This window comes from Ambystoma mexicanum, chromosome 1q, assembly GCF_040938575.1.
Source record: "Ambystoma mexicanum isolate Mex_15411 chromosome 1q, UKY_AmexF1_1, whole genome shotgun sequence".
Classification (NCBI taxonomy): domain Eukaryota; kingdom Metazoa; phylum Chordata; class Amphibia; order Caudata; family Ambystomatidae; genus Ambystoma; species Ambystoma mexicanum.
Window position 1 is genome coordinate 1,041,945,676 of NC_090922.1, and position 21,556 is coordinate 1,041,967,231.

Genomic DNA, 21,556 nt, shown 5'->3' on the forward strand with positions numbered 1-21,556 from the left:
TTAATTCACTGTAATGTTGGAATTTAGATCCGCTACCCAGCCAAGGGTCCTTCCTTTCTTGTGAGTGGGTTGGGTGATTTTTTGTATAAATCCATGGTCAGCCAGGGCATTAGCTAGTGAGATTGCTGGGAGGTCATTAGGGTCGTTGTAGCCTAAATTGAAATCTCCTAGGATTAAGGTTTGCGAGGTGGTTTTGATGTCGGAGAGTAGAGTCATTATGTCCTCCTCGAATGAGCCTATGGGCCCAGGAGGACTGTAAATTAGATGGATTGAGGTGGTGCTTTTGTGCGAGGTTTGGAGTTTAGCTGAGAGAAGTTTGCATGAGGAAAATGGTGACGAGGAAGCTATTCTCATGTCTAGCGTGTTTCTGAAGATGAGGGCAATACCTCCTCCTTTTGGCTTTGTTGCACTTTCTTCTGCCATACTGATGCCTTTTCATGCACTTTCACATCAGATCTTTGCCCCATCGCCCCTCCCCATTCTACCATGTTTTCTCTGGCCTACACGTGGGCCTGTTTCTTCTGCCACCTTGGTGCACAGTTGGGTGGCTGCTGACCAATGGGTTTCTCAATTAATTTAGCAGGGAAAGGAGGTTATGGAGAACTGAGAGGACTGGGAAGTAAGCGATGGCGGGTTACTGCGATGGCGATGTTGGGGGTCTGAAAGGCGATTTTGTGGCTTTAGTTGGGGAGAAAGTTTTTCCGGCAGTGCAGACACTCTTTTGCATAGCTTTGGATGGCCAGGTCTCTCACATTTAGGACTAGCATCGATCCTGCACCAGACCATGGCAATGTCAACTGGTCTGACATGGTGGAGCAGAGTGGCACAGTGACTCAGAGATGGTCGCAAGTGGGGATGTACAGCCCTTCTGACTTTCTAGTTTTGATATCACCCGTAGAGCTACGAAGCTTTGAGGCCGCAGTCCAGCCTTCTGGGGTGTGAATTGGACAACTAGTGGTGGACTTGCAGCTATGGAGGTTAAACTTGAAGTAAAAGGTGAGGAGAGGCGATGGAACTGGGGTGGGTGGGAGTAATTTTTGGGCGGGTGAAGTGAGATGTGTTTTGGAACTGGGAAACAAAGCTCAACATGCAAGGAAGCGCCATTTTCCGTACACTCTTGCATCAAGGCACTGCAGTACGCATTCTGTTCCAGAGGCTGTGGTTACCTCAATGATCACGAACGGGGTGATTTTCTCATAAATTAATTAGCCCTGGCTGCCTCTAATACACATGTGCAACATAATCCCTGGCCCAGTGTTAGGCAAGATTGTATGTAGTAACCCTGTGGGAGCAGAATTCCTACAAAAGAAAATAACAGTCTACAAACCAACGAGACCCCTCCGACCAAGCAACGAAATCCGCCTGGAACTCAAACCATACCTTAAAAAAAAAAAAACTTGGCGGCACCTCCTTCTACCACCTACCCGCAAAAACCTGGAACAACATACCAAAAGAAATAAACACTGAAGATCACCTAAAATTCAAGAAAAAACTAAAAACCTGGCTCTGCAACACCACAGACTAAATCTGGAAACCAAAACCAGAAAAAAGGATGACTAAATCGGAAAGGAGACGGACATCCCCAACCCGAGAGGATACGGCACCTGGATGGGTGACACCGGATAGACTGGAACACAGGCGGCGCACACGGAGACTGAGTCAACTGCCCCAGACAATCCCACCAACACTTCGCCCGCCCGTAGTTACCGCCAGGTACCACACAGTGGTAGGGAATTGTCGAGATATTGGCAATCAACACACCACCTGAGAGGCTGACACTGGAAGGTGCACTGACCACAGGAGTATGTAGGGAGGATAAGGGGAACTATGAGAGAGCATGTTAGAGGTGGGGGCCAGAAGAGTAAGGAACCTATATGCCAGTTGGACCGAGGTCTGGACAGTGCCGCATCAGGGGAGACCATGCAAGCTGAGCGCCTCAACTCGGGATAGAGACGCAAACTAACCAACCCTACTAACAATTTCCCTTTCTGCATACACCTCTCAAACTCCAAACCAAACAACCAAACCTACAGCACAACAAACCGCACAAACTTCACTACACTGCAACAACAAAACAAAAACACACACAGTCTTGCACAACAGTACACGACGACTACCGGCCGCAAAAACCCCAAGCCCAGCCAACAGACCCACTGGGCTGAAGCCGCCAACAGCACATCACTGCTCTCTTGCACCTTTCCTGCTTCCTCCCACTAACTTAACCTCCCCTCCTCTTTCAGAACCGCCACAGCACCAGGGGACCACTCCGGTGGTGATAGTGCGCGGTACAAATGTCCTTTAACATTAAAATAACATTAACATAACTTCAAGAATACACTCCTTCAGTTTTAGGTAAGTAAGTAGATACTCTTTTGGGATGTGTCACACACACTACCTACACCCTAAGGTGACTTCAATTGCTAGGACACTGTGGACATTGATATATCACTTTTACACTTAAATGAAATACTGAGGTTGACTTTTACACTTAAATTAAATACTGAGGTTGTGGAAAAAGGGAACGGTTAGGGAAGGATACAAAGCTTAACCATTTTCTTCAAACAGGTAAGCACTTTACAATCCCCCCCAATGAAATATAGTTTAACCATTTCCCAGCTATACAAGTAACTTAAGTATGACTTTTTGAGGGACAGAAAACACAAAGTCAGAGCGTAAGAAGAGTCTGCAGGGAGCCAGGACAGCCAATGTCAATTGAACAAAGTCTGGGGGAGCTGAGGCACTTCTTGAAGACCCCATCTTGGGCCAGTAGAAATACAGAGATATCCTCTGTTTGGTCTTCTTGAAGCTCAAGTGACCAGCCAGAGGGATCTCATGGGCTAATTGTAGGAACTGGCGTCTCACCTCCTGGGGCACTACACGTCTTCTTTAGTCTCCTGGGGTAGACTCAATAGGTTCACTGTAGAGGAGGCCATCCTCCCAGTAAAGCCTATGCTTCCCTGGCTCTTGATCTTCCAGCTGGGAAGCTGCATGTTGACGGAGACCTTCAAGAGTAGGGCACTCTTTGACCTCTGCTAAAGTCTGCCCTAGAGAGTCCACCTTCTGCAAGTAAAGTTTGCAGTTCAGGATGGTCTTTAGGATCCAGATCTACAACATAGGGAAGGTTCTCCGCCAGCTCATTTTCACCAGTAGATGAGTTTGGTTTATCGTCCCACTCAGCCTCAACTGGGGAAGGGGTCACTGGGTGACCTTGTCCTCTCGGGGATGTCCTTGTCCTTAGAATAAGTTTAGGTATTATACCTTTCTTTCTTCCTGAGACTTTGGGTGTCCCCTTTGGCCTAGAATTAGAAGGGTGTCCGTCCTGTGGACTGGGAGCTATAGGAACCTCTAACTTCCCACTGAGAGTCATCCAAGGTTGCCTCTCTGGCCAATCTCATTTGCTCCTGCTTCCTTTTACTGGGAGGCCTGGGAGTGATAGATACAACCCCCAAGAGTCTTCAAGTCATTCCCCAACAGGACCCTCCCAGGCACCTCATTTTGTACACTGACAGGTATTCTAACAGTCATAGTGTTGCACTGGATGAGAGCTGGCAGTATTGGAACCATCTGGATTGGGCCTCCTGCAAGTTTAGTGGGACATTTGGGTGCCTTAGCAACATCCTCAGGTTTGAAAAAGCTTTCATCAACCACTGTAATGCTTGCCCCAGTGTCTATTGGCAGGAGTCTCCTGACCATGTACAAATAGACTGTCTTTGTATTATTTAGTGTTATCTGGAATGGAGTTGTACACATCCACATTCTGTTCCCATAGACCTAGGGACACTAAAGAAACACTGGCTGAGACACCAATGGGGTATTCAGCCAATAGTTGAAGGTTACAGCTTGCCATATGAACTTCTCCCTCAGGGATGAAGGCTAAGGAGGCAGTGGGGAAACCTGAAGGTTTACCCTTAAATCTGGGATCCCCTTTCACATGGTCAGTAGACCGACATGCATAGCATTTACCAAATGCTCTCTGGAAAGGGGGGGTTCTGCTGATCTCCCTCTGGTTTAGCACCAGAGGATTCACTAGACTGACCAGGTTATCCATGGGAGCTACTCTTTTTATGTTTGTGGCCCTCTCTTGGATGGTTGGAATTAGAATACCCTTTTCCCTCTTTCTTGTGCTGCTTCCCCCTCATCCTTCTTGTGTGGGGCTTAGAGTCCTTGTGAGTGGCCCTGTTGGCAACCCACAAGTCAGCAGCCTTTGCCATCTTTTCGGGATCAATCTCTTGAGTCAGCCAAGTGCTGTCGGAGCTCAGGAGAGCAGGCATCAAAAATAGATTCTAACAAAAAGAGATTTCTCATTCCTTCAAAGGGGTTTACTCAGTAACCCTTAACTCAACCATGTAAGTTTTTCAAACATTCACACACCCAGTTAGCCCAAGGGGTACGATCAGTCTTTTTAAAGTTCCTAAACCTCTTCGGTAATGGGAAGGAGTTTTCCCAAATCTGTCTATTAATGCCAGCTTCACATTTTCATACTCTTGTCTCTCAGGATTACTCAACTCCCTTATAGCATCACTTGCATCCTGGGTAAGCCTAGACAAAAGCTAGGGAATTAAATCATTCCCTTTGAATCACATGATTGTATTCAAAAGCACCCAACCAATCCAAAAGGAACAAGTTACTTACCTGTAACTGTTGTTCTCCAGCATGGGTCTGGCATGGATTCACATGCTCATGAATATTCCCTGTCAGGCTGGGAATCCTTGTTAAAGAAAAAAATCAGTTTCTGATCGGTCTTTCTTAGTAGTAACCAATCACTGACCTCTGGGTCATACTGCCGCCAGCCAATGACTGCCCTCTCCCTAAGCCCCTCCCCTGGCAGCCATCCTCAGATTTGGTAGCACGTAAAGTGGCATTATGACCAAGTGAAGAGCCGCAGAGGGGAAGGAGGGAGGGTTTGCATGTGAATCCACGCCAGACCCATGCTGGAGAACAACAGTTACATGTAAGTAACTTGTTCCTTCTCCAGCATGGGGTCTGGCATGGATTCACATCCTCATGAATATATGAATACATAGCAGTATACACATGCACAACCACGGGAGGTGGCAACAGGCTCAACATTAAGCATCTCTTACCTCCTCACCAGGCTCACCTTCAGCAAGCAGGTTGCACAGCACTGCTTGGCCGATCCTGGACTCCTCCCTGGAGTCCCGACCGACGCAGTAGAATCTTGTGAAGGTGTGCATCGACCTCCACGTAGCAGCCCTGCAGATGTCCAGCAGGGGCACACCAGACAGGAACGCCGTGGTAGCAGCGATCGCTTTGGTCGAATGGGCTCTCGGACGGCCAGGCAGCGGTCGGTTTGCCAACCTGTGACAGTGCATGATGCAGCCAGAGAGCCATCTGGAAATGGAACCCTTCGAGAGAGCCTTCCCTTGATTCACAGGTCCAAAGTTGACAAACAGCTGTGATGTTTTCCGAAAACTCTTTGTGCGGTCCACGTAGAACTTCAGCGCTCTAGCTATGTCCAGCGAGTGCAGAGTCCTCTCGGCCTGCGACAAAGGCGACGGGAAGAAAACGGGCAACACCAAGGGCTCGTTGAGGTGGAAGTCCGACGGCACCTTGGGCATAAAGGAGGGGTACGTCCTCAGCACCACCCTTGTGTCGTGAAAAGTCAAGTATGGAGGCTTGCAAGATAGGGCCTGGATCTCTCCCACTCGTCGTGCGGAGGTGATGGCCACGAGAAATGATGACTTCCATGACAGGATCTTCAACGGCGCCGAATGCATAGGCTCGAATGGGACCCCCATGAGCCTGGTCAGCACCACGTTGAGCTCCCACGCCAGGGCAGGGGCCTTCACCAGCAGAAACAATCGGAATAGTCCCTTCATAAATTCCTTCACCAGCCGATGAGACCACAAGGACGCCCGTCCTGTAGTTCTGGTGTATCGGGAGATGGCAGCCAGATGTATCTTGATGGAGGCGTGAGCCAGTCCAACTTTTGCCAGCGACAGTAGGTACGACAATACTTGAGGGGCCGTAACCCGCAGAGGGTTAATCTTCTGTGCACGGCACCAGACAGAGAACCTCTTCCATGTCCATTGCACTAGAGAGTCGAGGACGCCCTGGCTTTTGCAAGAACCTCTCTGCAGTCAGCCGGGATATTGTATCCTCTGGGGTTTGCCCCATCGTTGAAAGAGCCAATCCACCTGGTCCTGGTGTAGTTCCCACTCGTGGCACGAGCGCAGCTCCCCGCTGAGTGAGTTGGCGATGGTGTTTTTTATTCCTGCCAGGTGGAAAGGAACCAGAAACATCCCCTGGGCGACGGCAGAGTGGTACAGATCCGGGGCCTACTTGGATAGGGCTGGGGATCTGGTACCTCCCTGCTTCCGGATATAGAACATCGTGGTGGTGTTGGTGAAGATCCTCACCACTTTGTCCTTGAGGGACAGAAGGAACGTTTTGAGCGCGCAGAACACGGCTCGCAGCTCCAGGATGTTGATGTGGAGAGTCCTCTCCTCCGGGAGCCAGAGGCCTCTTGCGTGGAGATCTCCGGTGTGGTCCCCCCATTCCTCCAGGGAGGCGTCCGTCGTCACCGTCTCCTGATACGCTGGGGTCTGAAACTCCATGCCTGCTGTGAGGTGCGCACGGGTACCCCACCATAGAATCGCCCGACGGAACTCTTCGTCGCGCGGCATCCTGTCTTCGAAGCTGCCCGCCACTTGAATCCAGCGGGCGTTGAGGAACTCTTGTAGCGGACGCATCCGAAGTCTGCAAAGGGGCAAAAGGTAGATGCATGAGGACATCATCCCGAGGAGGGACTTGATGGACCTCACCCTGGCCACATCCGTGGCTAACAGGTGCTGCACCTTTCCCAAAATGGCCTTCGTCCTTTCTTCTGACGGAGATGCCAATCGCTCCACTGTATCGAGCTTCGCTCCCAGAAACAGTGCCACCTGCAACGGAACCAGGTGGGATTTGGGGTAGTTGATGGCGAATCCCAGTTCCGTGAGCAGGTGGACGGTCCTTGCCGTGTGTTCGAAGGCGAGTTCTCTTGACCTTGCACGGATTAGCCAGTCGTCCAGGTAGGGGCAGACGTGGATCCCCTGTAGGCGCAGCCGCGCCGCCACTGGTGCGAGGCACTTGGTGAAAACCCTGGGTGCCGACTTTAATCCGAACGGCAGGGTTCTGAATTGGTAGTGACGCCCCTGGACTACAAATCTGAGGAACTTTGTGTCCTTTTAGAATGGGGATGTGGAAGTAAGCATCCTCCAGGTCCAACGACGATAGGCAGTCGCCCTCCTCCAGCTGTCCCAACACGTGCTGGAGGGTGACCATCCTGAATTTCTGTGCCTTGATGTACTTGTTTAACCGACGCAGGTCCAGAATGGGGCGGCAACCACCTGTCTTCTTTCTGATGAGGAAGTACCTTGAGTATACTCTGGAGCCTCTTGGATACGAGCTTGATGGCACCTTTCTTGAGCATCGCCCTTACCTCCAACAGTAGTTGAGGGACGGGATTCTCCTTCCTGGCCACGGGAGGAATACGAGGACTCTTCTTTTGAAATTCTAGCGAGTGTCTGCGGGCCAGGGTGTCCAGCACCCAAGGGTCAGTGGAGATGGACTCCCACACGCTGACTAACTTCGTCAGCCGGCCTCCCACCGGGGTGCTTCGGTGGGGGTCCGACACTACGGCAGGTTCAGTCCGGCTTGGAAGAGGCCTTGCCGCCTTGGCCTCCTTAACTACGGCGGCGAGGCCCTCCTTGCTTGCCGCGACCTCTGTAGGCCTCCTGGGACGAGGAGCAGGCTGCCTGGCGGTACGTAGAAGAGCCACCGATTGATCCCTTGGAGACTCATCGTCTGCCTCCGGAGCTCCGAAAGGGCCGCTGTTGCGGAAGGAATCCTAGGGCTCGGGCTGTCTGTCGGTCTTGATGGCCTGGAGGGACTCATCCACCGTCTTCCCAAACAGGTTGTTGCTGTCGAACGGCATGTCCAACACTCTGGTCTGGACGTCCTGGCGAATGTCCGTCGCCTTGAGCCATCCTCGTCGTCGAAGGCAAAACCTGTTGCCCAGCTGGCGAAATCCGTTATCGGCAATGTCCGTTGCCACCGTTATGGCGTGATCCGACGCCACCTCACTTTCCTTCCTCACCTTCCTGCCGAATCTGTAGGGCCTCCGCCCTCTTGTCCGGTAGGAAGTCTAGCAGGGGAGCCATCTTCAACCAAAGCTCCCTGTCGTAACGGGCCGCAATCGCTAAGGCAGTGGCCGCCTTAATCGTCGTCGCCGCCGACGAGATGACTCGTCGTCCCATGGAGTCCAACTTCTTGCCCTCGCTGTCCGGCGGGGAAGTGGAAGTTGAAGCCGCCGCCCCCGCCGCTTTCTTCTTGGTCGCTGCCGAGACGACAGAGTCCGGCATAGGCTGGGCCCTGAGGCACAAGGAGGCGGCATCGGGGAACCGGTACTTCTTCTCGTACCTGTCCCTTTTGGCGGGTGTTGTGGAAGGGTTCTTCAGGATAGCCAGCCCCTCGTCCCAGATGTCGTCGAGCAAGGGCACAGCGAGGACCGTCTTTCTCTTGGCCTCCCGTCGCTGGTAAAGAAAGCCTTCCTTTTTCTGTTCCTCAGGGCATAGCTGGAAGAGCTCGGATTCCCTGGCTATCATGGCGTGGAAAGAGCCAATTTCGTCAGATGAGAACGGGGAGAGGCCTGAGGGGAGGGCGGGGGGGTGATGAAGGAATGTCCGTTGTATCACAGCCACCGTCGTAGTCGTCCGTCCCCATTGCTGTATCCGTCGCCGTATCATCCCGAGGGTCAGGCGAGGGGGATGAGGGGTCCACAGGCCTCGTGGGCACGAAGGGCGGTGCGGGGTGGACTCTCCTCCGCTTGTTCGGAGGGCTTCCCGACAGTCCTGGTTCTGGATCCTCCGTCAGGGTCTGTGGTAACCTCGTCCTTATCTCAGTACATAAGGATTGGATCGCCAACAAAATGGCGGCCGAGCTATCCTGGGGCTCGGGCAATGGTTGCGACGGGCAGGATGGCTGCTCCACTGGGCCCTCGCCGTCGCTATCTTTGATCACATCTGTTGGGTGTCCTGACCCACGTTTAAGCTATCATGCTGCAACATTTGGTGCTGTGGGCTTAGAAAATTCAAGATGGCGGAAAACCCACATGTGCGCTGAAATCCAGGAAAGCTGCGCAGTTTGTGCGCACACTAAAATGGTTGCCTCACTTGCCACCCACCAGTGCGAGAATGAAAGGCTGGGTTGCCATGAGGGAAATGGGTTGCCAAAGGAAAAACAGTAGCGCCGGTTAGCTTCAAAGCGCTTTAAAACCACCATTGGACTACCCGCACAGTAGTCTGAAACCATTGGGAGTGGCAATGCTGATTGCCAAAAGCAAACCCATAACTGTTGGGAATTCATTTTCTTAAATCCCAAAAATGGGTGCAGTACCAGTACTCACCACTATCCAAAAGCCGGCAGTTTAAAACCACCCTGTGTTTCTCTGAAGGCAAGCCAAAGTGCCTATTTCAAACACTGCAATATGTGCAAAATATTCACTGAACACCAGCAGACATTTGGTAGAATGGAGTTTTGTGTGCCTACAAAATCTGGGAAATGAAGAGCCCAGAAAAATGCTTATAACAAGACTGGCTGCGCTGTGGATTTCAGCAGTTTAAGTTGCATTGGACTGAAAGACACTACAAATCTAAATGTTCAAATTGACTGAGTGACCTACTTTTGAGTGTCACATAGGTTGTAACTGTTTAAATGTCATAGTTTTAAACTTAGAATCAGCCTTCTAGCTGCATATGTGAAAATGTTTAGTTTTATTTGAATGCAGAAACTGGGGAACAAAAAGTGACATTTTATCTGAAACTTGGCTTAAGGAACTGAATTCTGCCTGGCAACTACCCCCATCAGGAGGGAAACTTGAGTCACCACTGTGTTCCCAGGCCAACCTTCCTTTTGCTGCCCACACTAAGGATATGCCATCTATCTGATAATTGAATTATCTGTGCTCTGCAGGAGAGTGAACAAAGCCCTCTTCACTCAGGCAAAGGTTTTTATTACCGCAGTGGTAAAATGTAGCTTCCTCTTGGCAGGAGCTGGGAGGGGCACTGCCTGTGAGAGCAAGCTGGCTTGGCAGAACTGGAAAAAACCAGAAATTCAACCTTGTGCTGAGGGGAAACCACACCCCTTTGGAGCCAGAACATAACTTTAAAAAGATGAATAACTCATAGAGCGGACATGTGAAAATTTTATAAATGATACCATAATTCTTGTGATTTTTCTGCACACATTTTAAGAGGTTTTTCGACCCGGTGGCATGTTCAGGGGGGTTTTAGCGGAAAAATGGATATTACTCTAACTGTATGCATGTTAAAAATCTGAAACTTCATCAGTTAATGTCCCTACTCCCTGCACACATGTATGTAAAGTTGGGTCAATGTCAGAAATTGCAAAATCAGTTAAAAAGTGAAATATGTGCCATTTCTGAATGCAAGCTCCCAGGAAGAGCAGAGTTTGAACAGGGTATACCTCCTGTAATGCATGATGGGTGCATATGATTTTAAAACAATATGTACCTCTGCAAATATGTATTTGTTTCAAATCTAGATTTGTGTGTAAGTTGACAGGAGGAGTGGACTTTCTGCAGGCTGTAAAATGACATCACTCTGACTCACAGTTCATTCCCCAATCAAATGATAAATGGAAGTTTGACCAATTAGAAGCTGAGAGAGAGGTAGGGTCAGTGATGCTAGAACACACCCACATTCTAAACACATAAAAGCAGACACATAAGGACAGATAGGGGCTTTCCAAATCCATCTGCAGCGGGACGCTCTGCCGGAAAAATCCATACTTACCTCCATCAACCTCCAGAAAGCCAAACTAGAGACTTCAATCTATCCAGAACTAAGAGAACCAGAGAGAAAGCAGTGCTGTACCCAGAGAGACCCAGACCAGCAGAGAGAGCTGACCCAGATCACTGTGAAGTGCAGACCAGACCAGACCAGAGTCCAGTCTAAAACCCTGACCAGATCCGTGGCGAGGCCCATTTCACTCAAGAATATAGTGTGAGTACCTAGAATACTGTGTAGAACCAATCTCTTAGTTTAAATTCATCTAATTCAATCTCTTTAACCTAAGTAGAACTGCCTCCTAGCTGTCACCTGTCATTTTAGCTGCAAAAGCTGCACTTGTCATTTTGAGCTTTTGAAATTTGCAAACCCAAAAACGACCTTTATTAAATCGCTCATATCTCCGCGACCGTTTGGGCTAGAGACTTGCAGTAACTTTCCTCTGATAGCTTAGAATCGTAGCTTTGAATCGTACCAAGAACCGCATTCCTACCCCTTATAGTTTTACCGCAATCGCGGAACACGCATCCGCGAATTTTACCGCGATTTGCAATTTCTTCACATGTAAAAACTGCTGCTGCTTGCCTTCCATTTGCCAGAAATTCGTTTTAACCTGCTAACTATCCCTGCATCATTGCTAGTGTGAGCCTGGACTAATATTAACTAGATACCACTCACCCTGAACCTCTGAAAGGGAATTAAAAGCGTTTCCAGCATATTTCTCATTCATTGCCAGCACATATCAAAGCAAGTTGGGCCTGTGATTTCAAAACTCCTATCTGTTTTCTGTTGTCTAAAGCTTGCTGGATTGAACTGATTACATTGATTGCATTTCTGAGAACTGTGTGCTTCCTCCCATTCCCTTGCATTGCATAAAGAGGGGGGGAGTGAATAGCCAGAGAAAAGTGATTACATTGTTTTGTTGAAATCCTATTGAGTATTTTCTATACTGCATTTCATTCATTCAACCTTGCATTTCCTTGAACCCTATAAAGCATTTTCTACCACATTATACTTCTGTACCTAATTACCAGTGTGCTACCTTATCCATTCATGTCAACTCATTAGTGATTATAAGAAGTGTGCTAGTGCCAGATTCTCCGTTGTTGATCTTTATCATATCCGATTAAGTGTGCTATTCAATTGTTAATTTATTATAAAGCGTGATATATATATCTATTTTAAATTATCAAATAAACCTTTTAAACTTGCAAAACAGAACTACTTCTTGGCTCAGTGGGGTCAGGGGGATTCCAAGAGAGGGGTGTTATATAGGGGTAGTCATCCAGAACGCATGAACTGGACCTAAAGATATATCAATAAGGGTTTTCATTCAGTATTATAGACTAGGCGTTAACTTAGCTGTAGTGCTGAATTGAATCCTCTTACAAATTGGGGGCTCGAGCCGAGACGTTGGGTTAGATTTACCACTTGTGCAGCTTAATACAGTGTGCTAACTGACGGGATACATACATCCGGTCGGATCACCACGCTGCATTACGCTGTGAAGCATTCCTCAAAAGGGACACTCCAAGAAAAGTTCTGTTCTGCAAAAATAAAATACAAACTTCTGTAAGTCAGGACAGAGACCAATCTCTAGAATGACGACCTTAGTAGACATGAAAATAGCCAGAGAGCACCTCTTGCACAAGCTATTTGTGAGAGGTGAATGGACCGAACAGGGCCAGGATGCGTGGTTGCAGGCCATCACACAACAGGTCACTGAAACAGGGTCAGATATATATAGAGATCAGGGTCCCTTACATGTGGCCCTGAGTGAACTATATATGGCTCCTAAAGCCAAAGATGAACACAATAAGATTGCCAGGGTAGCGGCGTATTTATATTTACATATGGGAGCCGTGCAGGACAAATGTGCTGAAGGCCAAGATCTGGCGAGTAGGCAACTGCTGGCATTACAGAAGGTCCAATCTGACCTGGTCTCTTCTGAGCAGAGGCTGCAGAGGAGCCAGGAGTCAGAAAATGACAGCAGACTGTACATCACTAAAATGAGGGAGGATATGGATGTGCTGCAAAAGGAAAAGTCAGAACAGGATACCAGATTTCTGGCCCTGCAGAAGGAGCACCAAGACAGTTTGGACTCCTTACTGCAGAGCCAGAAAAAGCTGGAGCAACAATTAGACTTTAACAGGGCATGCACGGAGCAGGTAGCCACCCTGCAAAGTCATCTAGATAGAGTGAAGGTAGAGAGCAACAAGCTGATCTTGAAAGACCTGGATACCCAGGCAGAGTTTGATGAGGAACGCCAAAAAGCTGGTGCCCTTCAACGGCAAAGGGACGACCTGGCGGCACAAATGCAGGCTCTTAGTCAGGAAAGAGACGCCTTAGGCCAGGAAGTCTGCCATTTACAAAAAGAAAAATGGAAGAAAATCACCTGGCCCACCAGGGACTGGGTGATCTCCAAAAAGAACACCAGAACTTGTTAGAGCACACCAGGAGGGTGGAGGATGCTCTAGCAAGAAAGGAGCAGGCCAATAGGGACACAGCTCAGGAGGTAACCCTCCTGCAGCAAAGACTGGCCCAGTTCTCCAGGACCAACCAGGAAGCACAGAGGGAAAACGAGGCCCTCTGTGAACACAATGATAGGCTCCAACAACAGGTAGCGATGCAGGAGAGACTGATAGAGTCCAGTAAGGCCTTAACTGAAGAACTGAAGGCACAAATGCAGGCTCTTGCATTGCAACAGGGAGCAGGGGCGGATAGAGATGAGGTTCGCTGGGAAAGGGAAACTCCGGAGCATAACCTCAGGAGCCCTAGTACCAGAGGCCCTCATACCTCTCAGTCCCTGGACTCTGCCACCCCCATGTTCCCTGGCGCACATGAGCACAGGGCCACAGGGATGGCAGATTACTATCCAGCTAAGAGTATGGGGCTCATAGGCCAGAACCACTCAGGAATGGAGGGGTGGGCATCCGGGTATGGGCACCCAAGTACAGTACAGTTCAATGGGGAACCCCAGGAGAGTAGGCCCATTAAGGGCATCCTGAAAACCTCTGCCCAGTTAGGTCAGTGGAGGGGGTACCCATCAAATCCTGGCAGCAAGGAGGAATCTGAAGACTCCTCTGAACTGCGCAGGACACAGGAGACCAGGTCCCCACATTCTGCCAGCCATTCCCAGGCTCGCAGAATCCGGGAAAACCTGGAAGAACAGACGGGAACCTCGGGGAGCAGTGCCTCTGAGTCCGAGGAAGAATGGACAAGGGTTACCCGAACCAAAAAGGCCAATAAGGCAAAAAGGGCCTTGCTTAAGGACCCCTTAAAGCAGATTAAGGCGATCAGGAGCGTCATCACGCCTTACCATAAGAACGCTAAGTATTCTGTTTGGGAGCACTTAGAGTTGTTTGAACAAATGATGGAGACTTTCCATTTGAAGGACAGCCAAAGCTGTATTCAATATGTAAAGTGGACATTCTCCCCGGAATACTCCAGTTTCTTTGCGGGGCTGGAGGACCAAAATCATTTAAGATGGTCCACATATAAGGCGGCCATCCTGAAACATTTTTCTGTTCACAGAAATCCTCAAGAGGCTCGCAAGGCGGCCTACAATTTGCAATGTGGGGAGGATCAGGCCCCACGAGAATTTGTGCAGGAGTTAAAGCGTGCTTTTGCGCAAACCACCAGAAGGGTGCGCACAGATAGTAGAGAGTTTGTCAATACATTTTTCCATGCCTTGCCCAAATATATAATGACCCAGCTCGTGAGAGATTTTCATGAGAAAAGATCTTTAGACTGGGTCATTGAACAGGCTACCCGGATCTATGAGGTGCAGAAGCCCATAGAAAATAAAAGCAATGCCCAGAAAAACCCCAAAGCCAACAGCACCCCTGCTGCTGTCAAGGTGGCAGAGGTAAAGGTCACCCCCGTTTTGGATCTGGAGATGGGGGGGCCTAAAAACCTACCTGCACCTAATAATGCTAGGCCCAGAAGGTCCTCGGGCCAGTCACAGACAGGGAGCCAGGGAGGCAGCCCCACAAATGGGGTCCCTCGCTCTCCTGACTATGTAAGTCCTCGCTACAAAGGTAACAGACCCATCCTGGGTTATGTGTGGACTCCTCCAGCCCAAGGGGGGGGATCCAGCCAAGCACCTAACCCAGGGAACTTCCCTCCAAACTTCCCACAGGAGGGCAGAAATTTACCAAACCCTGGGCAGAACTTTTTCCCCAGATATCCTCCCGACTTTCAGCCCCAAAACCATCCATCCTTCTTTCCCCAATTCCCTGAGCCCAGACCACTGAATCCGGGAGAGGGGAGGCCAAGGGTGGAGGGGTACCCAAATCTTCCCAACCCGGGGTATTACCAGAGGAGGGACAGCTACCCTTCCCGGGATCAGCCCAGGGGAGAAAACAGGGCCCCGTATCAGCCTGAGCGGGTTTCCCAGTTAGAGCGCCAGGTTCAAAACATGGCGCGGGATATGGGTCATATACTGAGGGCTCAGCAGAACCCTCAGATGGGCGTGCCGGCGCAGAACGCACCCAACTCTGGACCTGGTGCTCCAGAACAATGACGGGGGCAGCACCCCGATAACTCACCGGTTCCCAGGGAGGAGGCACAAGGGGAAGGGGGGTGTAAAGCCTTGGAGGAAGCTTCCTTCCTTACTTGTAAACAGCCCCTGGAAACCCAGGAACCGGAAACAAAATCTCTTGCCCCTGAAAGTCTGCCTCCTAAGGAGCAGAGGGGGGGGTAGGAGAAACAAAAGACCCAAACAGACTCAGTTTGAGGAGGAGGTACAGATCTTCCAATTTGAGGGAGAGGGATCCTCAGAGGATCCTGGGGAAAGGATCTTCTCCTTCAGAGAGGGGGGGAACTCCTCCCAAAGAAAAATGGGTCCCTAGGGATGCAAATCCAGACTGGGGAGATGTGGAGACTGAGCTACCGCCGCCCACCATCTCATCCCAGAACCAACAGCAAGAAAATCCCCTGGTTCAAACCCATCCTGGGGACTGCCTCCAAAAAGGGGGGGGCGGCCCAGAACCGGAACCAGGGGAACCCACAATGGCTCTGATCTCCAGTTGCCAACTTTTTCTTTCAGATTCCCAAGGCTCTCCACAGAATTCTGCCCAAATCTCTTCTCTTGCAATGTCCAAAACCAGAAAATTAGCCCACCAGTTGTCCAAAAATGTACATTATCTGTGCCCCCTTGAGGAGAAGGAGGGAAGATATTATGCCCCGGTACAAGTACAGGGGCAGGGTACAATCTCGGCACTGGTGGACACTGGATCTCAAGCTACCCTTCTGTCCAGAAGGGCCTTTGACGAACTGAATGCAGGAAGGGGAGAGAATTACCAAATTCCTCTCACCTCTCTTCCGGGACAACTACAGAACTTTGACGGGAAGGAAATTCCCGTTGAGGGGACTGCAGACTTGGACATTAAAATTGGGCGACATAAGTTGAAACACCCGGTCATAGTTGTGACCCCAGAGGGCACCCCTTGTTTACTAGGGAATGACCTCCTGAGAAGGTTGTCACCCCTAATAGATTGTGTAAACAAGGTCCTCTGGACCCAGACTAGCCGACCAATAAAATTAAAACAGAGTGTCAACCATGTTAGTTTAAACGGCACCTGCCACATGGTTGAACAAAAATCTGACCAAGTAGAATTTCACTTCCAGAACAACCAAATTCCAGACGTGACAGTAATAGCAGTAGGACAACAGACTGGTGATGGGGGGTCCTCTCTATTTCTGAAAATCAACCTTCCTTCCAGTTTAAGGTGGTATTCCACACTGGAAGGAAACACTCTGAAATTCTTTACAAATCCACAATCAGAAACTCCCACTCCTATAGTCCAGAAAGATGTGAAATCAGCTCAGAGCCTGGCTGATATTCAGCAAATTGAAGAGCAGTTGTTCATCCCTGTTCAGTTAAATGATGGGAAGGACTCTGTTCTCGCTCGAGTGTGTGTGAACAACGGTAAGAGCTTCATCAGCGAAGCCATGTTTCGCCAACTCCCAAAAGATCCAGCCATTCCCACCTTCAAACTGATAGACAAATGGGAAATGGACCTGGAAGCACCTAATTCCAAACATCTCCTGCCAAGCAGGTGTATGCTCAAAATCTCCATTGGCAACAAGAGCATTGTCCATAATTGTTGGGTCGTGCGAGACGTCCCTGCCGCCTTTTACTTAGGCAGTGACATTCTCAATCGCTTTGCCATTAGTTTGGACCTAATAAACTTCAAAGCTTGGTCCCGATTAGCGGATAATCCCATGGGCTTTGATGATCCAGAAAAAGCATTTAGGTCAGCTCAATTGCTACCTTATGCAGTTGAAATTCAGATTAAAGAGGAAGTCACCATCCCAGAAAGGACCCGACAATTCTCCCTGGAAGTGAAAGTTAAAAGGGGACAAGAGTTGAAAAACCCTGATGCTTACATACATCTAAATGCTTCTCTCCAACAGCAAGGGTTGGGGGTAAACCCAACTCCATTAGTCAACATAGAACATGACACCATTCTAATAGAGGTGGATAACAGCGACTTAAAGAGTATTACTCTAGCCGCAGGCACCATTATTGGAATGGCGGTTGATGACCGACATTTCTCCATTGATCTTGTAAATGAACTGTTAGGACCAATCCCCAAGGACTGTTTTGACAGTGACAGTGAGGACCATACAACACCAGACAGGATTTTTACCCGGCATGGGGGGAACTTCCTGGTGTACACTTCCTGCCCCTATGGTAAGGAAGATGTGACTTGTGACTTCAGGAGGGAGGAGGTGATTTTCCAGGTTCATGAAGGCTGCCTTGCCCACCTGAAGCCTCCAGTCCAAATCAGCACTCTGACCAGGGACTTCTCCACCCAGCTGGAGGAGGCCGCGGAGATAGCCAAACCAGAAGTCTTTCCAGGCTTCAGGCAGATGGTGGAAGAGAGAGTCAACCTAGCTGATGCCTGTGTGACTCTGGAACAAAAGCAAAAGTTGAAACAAGTTTTCTTGGATTTCCAAGATCTCTTTGCGGTAGACTCATATGACTGTGGTCGCACTGACATCCACACAACAACAATCCCCACGGACCCTGGCATGACTCCTGTGTTTGTGAAGCAATATCGCTTGCCTCTCGCATCAATGGAGTCCCTTACTGAAATAATTAAGAACCTTGAGTCCCGGGGAATAATCCGTCCAGTCCACAGCATCTTCAATAATCCGGTGCTGGGAATATTGAAGCCAAACGGCCAGTGGAGACTCTGTGCCGACCTCAGGGAGCTCAACAAACGGGTCCATACTTCCCGATGGCCTCTGCCCTACATTGACCAAGGGCTGGCCCAGATCCAGGGGTCACAGGTATTCACTGCAATAGACCTGACCAATGGATACTGGACTGTGCCTGTCAGTAGGGAGGACCAATACAAGCTGGCTTTTACCTTTGGGGGCCAGCAGTACACCTGGACCCGGACTCCCTTCGGATACCTCAACTCCGGCAATGAATTCAACATTTTTCTACACAAGGCCATGCCCGACTTGGGTGCAAGGGGTAACCTGGCTTATGTAGATGATGTCCTCATCAAAAGTTCATCTGTGGAGGAACACATAGCGGAGATCCGTTATGTTCTGACACAGTTGAGGGCCGCCGGAGCAAAACTTTCCTTTCAGAAAGCACAGTGGTGTAAAACCCGTGTTAACTTCTTGGGGCATGAGATTACTCCTCAGGGTCTTTGTCCCCAGGAAAAGAAAGTGGAAGCACTTCAGAAACTAAAAGACCCCACAACTCTGCGGGAACTAAGGAGCCTCCTTGGACTGACTAATTACAGCAGAAAGTTCATTGAGGGCTACGCAGAGATCACCAGACCCCTGATTCATCTCCTGAAGGGGGGGGTCAAGTGGGAATGGGGTCCAGAACAAGCCGAGGCAGTAAGACAACTAAAGAGAAGCCTCTCACAAGCGCCTTGCCTAGCTTACCCTGTCAGAAACAAGGAGTTCTTCCTGGAGACGGGGTTCTCTGATACGTGCTTGACGGCAGTATTATACCAAAAGCATGACAAGGTCAATAAAGTAATCTCCTATGCGAGCAAAACTTTATCCTCTGTGGAGGAAAAATTCAACGATTGTGAGAAGGCACTCCTGGCAACGGTGTGGGCATTGAAGAATTACCGCCCGTTTATCCAGGGGGAACACATCATAGTGGAGACTCCACACCAGCCTCTGCAATATCTCCAAAGTGACAGAATCCGGGCCGGAAATGTGAGTAATTCCCGAATTACTTCCTGGATTCTGTCAATGCAAGGCTTTCCTGTGGAGGTCAGATATGGCCAAAACAAGAAGAGTCCCCTCGCGCAAGGTCTGGCTGACTTGCATGATTGTGCCAGAGAAAACTGTCTCGAGGACGAGAGTCTAAAAATAAAGGACAACATGGAGGCATACCTTAATTCCCCACACAAAGTCTTTGAAGAAGACAAGTGTGAGGGAATGCCCACTGTCTATGTGGATGGATGCTCTTACCATGTTGACAACAACGGGGAGAAAGAACTGGTGGCCGGCGTAGGGAATGCATGGGTGAATGAGTCCCCAGAACCCTCCGCTGGATACAAAATTGGTCCCCGAAGTAGTCAGGTGGCAGAATTGATGGCTGTGCATCAGGCCATCCTCACTGCTGTCCAGCATCAACTCCACGAACTGGTCATAATCACAGATTCGGATTATGTACGGAACGGGTTCGTGGAGCACCTGGTTAATTGGAAAACCAGAGGCATGTTATGTGCTAACAACAAACCCTTGAAACATGGGAAGTTGATCCAAAACATTGATGATCTGGTCACATCGAATGGGATGACCATCTATTGGAAAAAGATCAAGGGTCATTCCAAAGTAGAGGGACCAGACAAAACTGGAAATGACTTAGCTGATCAGCTGGCCAAAACCGGGGCCATCCAAGGAGATCTAATTGAGATTGAGTCCCTGTTGGGGGAAATCCAGGTCACTGCTATCACTAGGTCCCAGACAAATGCTCACAACGACCTTCCAATTGCACAATGGAGTAAGGAGACCCCTGATGCTGATTTGATCACCGCTCAGAAGGGGGATCCAATAATTGGTAAATTTTACCAGCACCTTGAGGACCCTGAGAACTTTCCCCTGACGGATACCGATTACATTGGGAAAGAGGACCTAAGAGTGTTGATGAAATGTCCAAAAATGTTCCGGATCCAAGACGGTTTGTTGGTAAGGAAATCCAAAGCTGGCCACGATCAGTGGGTGGTTCCTACCTCATTCCGAAGCCTGATGTTAAGTCACGCCCATGATGCGGCCACCGCCGGTCATAGGGGGTTTCACACAACATTGGAAATCTTAAGAGAGGTTGCATACTGGCCACACATGGGCCAGGACCTCAACCAATATTTGAAGGGTTGTCTTGTGTGTGCACAATTTCAGCCAACATCCCTCACACACCGGGCACCTTTACAAAAGAGGGGAATGACACTGCCATGGTCAGATTTACAAATCGACATTGTAGGCCCTGTGATTCGCTCGGCTAGGGGGAATAAGTACATGTTGACTGTGACATGCTTGTTTACCAAGTGGGTGGAATGTCTCCCAGCCCCAAATTGCAAGGCAGAAACTGCAGCTGCCTTGATGATTAACCACATCTTTTCCCGTTTTGGTCTACCTCAAAGGATTGAGTCAGACAGAGGTAGCCACTTCACCAGTGAAGTAATGACAAAGATGTGGGAGATACTGGGGGTCAAGAGAAAGCTGCATATTGCTTATAGACCAGCTTCTTCTGGGGCAGTAGAGAGATATAACCGGACAATTGTGAGCATATTAAAGAAGTTTGTGGCAGATTCTGGGCCAAGTTGGGATATCCGATTACCTCTGGTCCTAATGGCCATCAGATCTACCCCTTCATCTGCAACCAAAATGTCACCATTTGAGTTGATGACTGGGCGCAAGATGGTGCTTCCTCAGCATTTGCTCTACAGGACCCAGGAGCAGACACTGATAAATGCCTCCACTACTCATGAGTATGTAGAGAATTTAAGGAAACACCTCCAACATGCTTTTGCTTATGCTCAGCGGAATCTAGAAAGATCAGCTGATAGCATGAAGACCCACTATGACCTGAAAACTTCCAGGAAGGAATATCAGGTGGGGGACCGGGTCTATCTATACAACTTCCAAAGGAACCAGGCCAAGCAGCGCAAATTTTTGCCTACATGGAAAGGACCCTTTGAGATCGTCGATAAGATCTCCCCTGTGGCCTACAAGATCCGCATCCCCAAAGGCGGTTCGGCAGAGGGGGAAGACAAGTGGGTCCACATAAACCAGTTGAAATGTTGCCATCCCAGGCACACTCTGCAACAACTGGAGGAATCCTCTGGAATCCTAGCGGGTACTGTATCAGACTAATTCAGTTCCAATCATAAAACGTACCACATCTAGTCTCTAACATACTGTGATTTGTATGAAACTGTCTCTTAGTTATACTGTTTTCTTTTCAAAGTAAGAATGTAACGTTTCGGTATGATGAAATGCATATGCTGCCCCACTATCTCAACAGTGGTGGAAAAACGTCTATGAGTAGGTATTGCCGCTCTTCCTTTGTCGTCCTAGGAGAAAGAAGACCTTGAGACTGGCCAAGGAGGATGATCCGGAGACCGGGAACGAAGATCCAATGGGCCCAGTGGACCGCCCAATACTCCCATCAGGACTGGCGAGGAGAACCGATCGATCAGTACCGGATGGAGAAGAAGATGCTGAACTGTGCCATCTACAGAAGAGGAAGAAGATTA

The 21,556-nt window shown here is 49.3% G+C and overlaps 1 protein-coding gene across 6 annotated transcripts in view; it reads right to left on the reverse strand.

Moving 5' to 3' along the window:
- Nucleotides 1-21,556, reverse strand: part of SH3GLB1 (SH3 domain containing GRB2 like, endophilin B1) — a 479,029-nt gene that overhangs the window by 33,101 nt on the left and 424,372 nt on the right. The window lies entirely within an intron of this gene.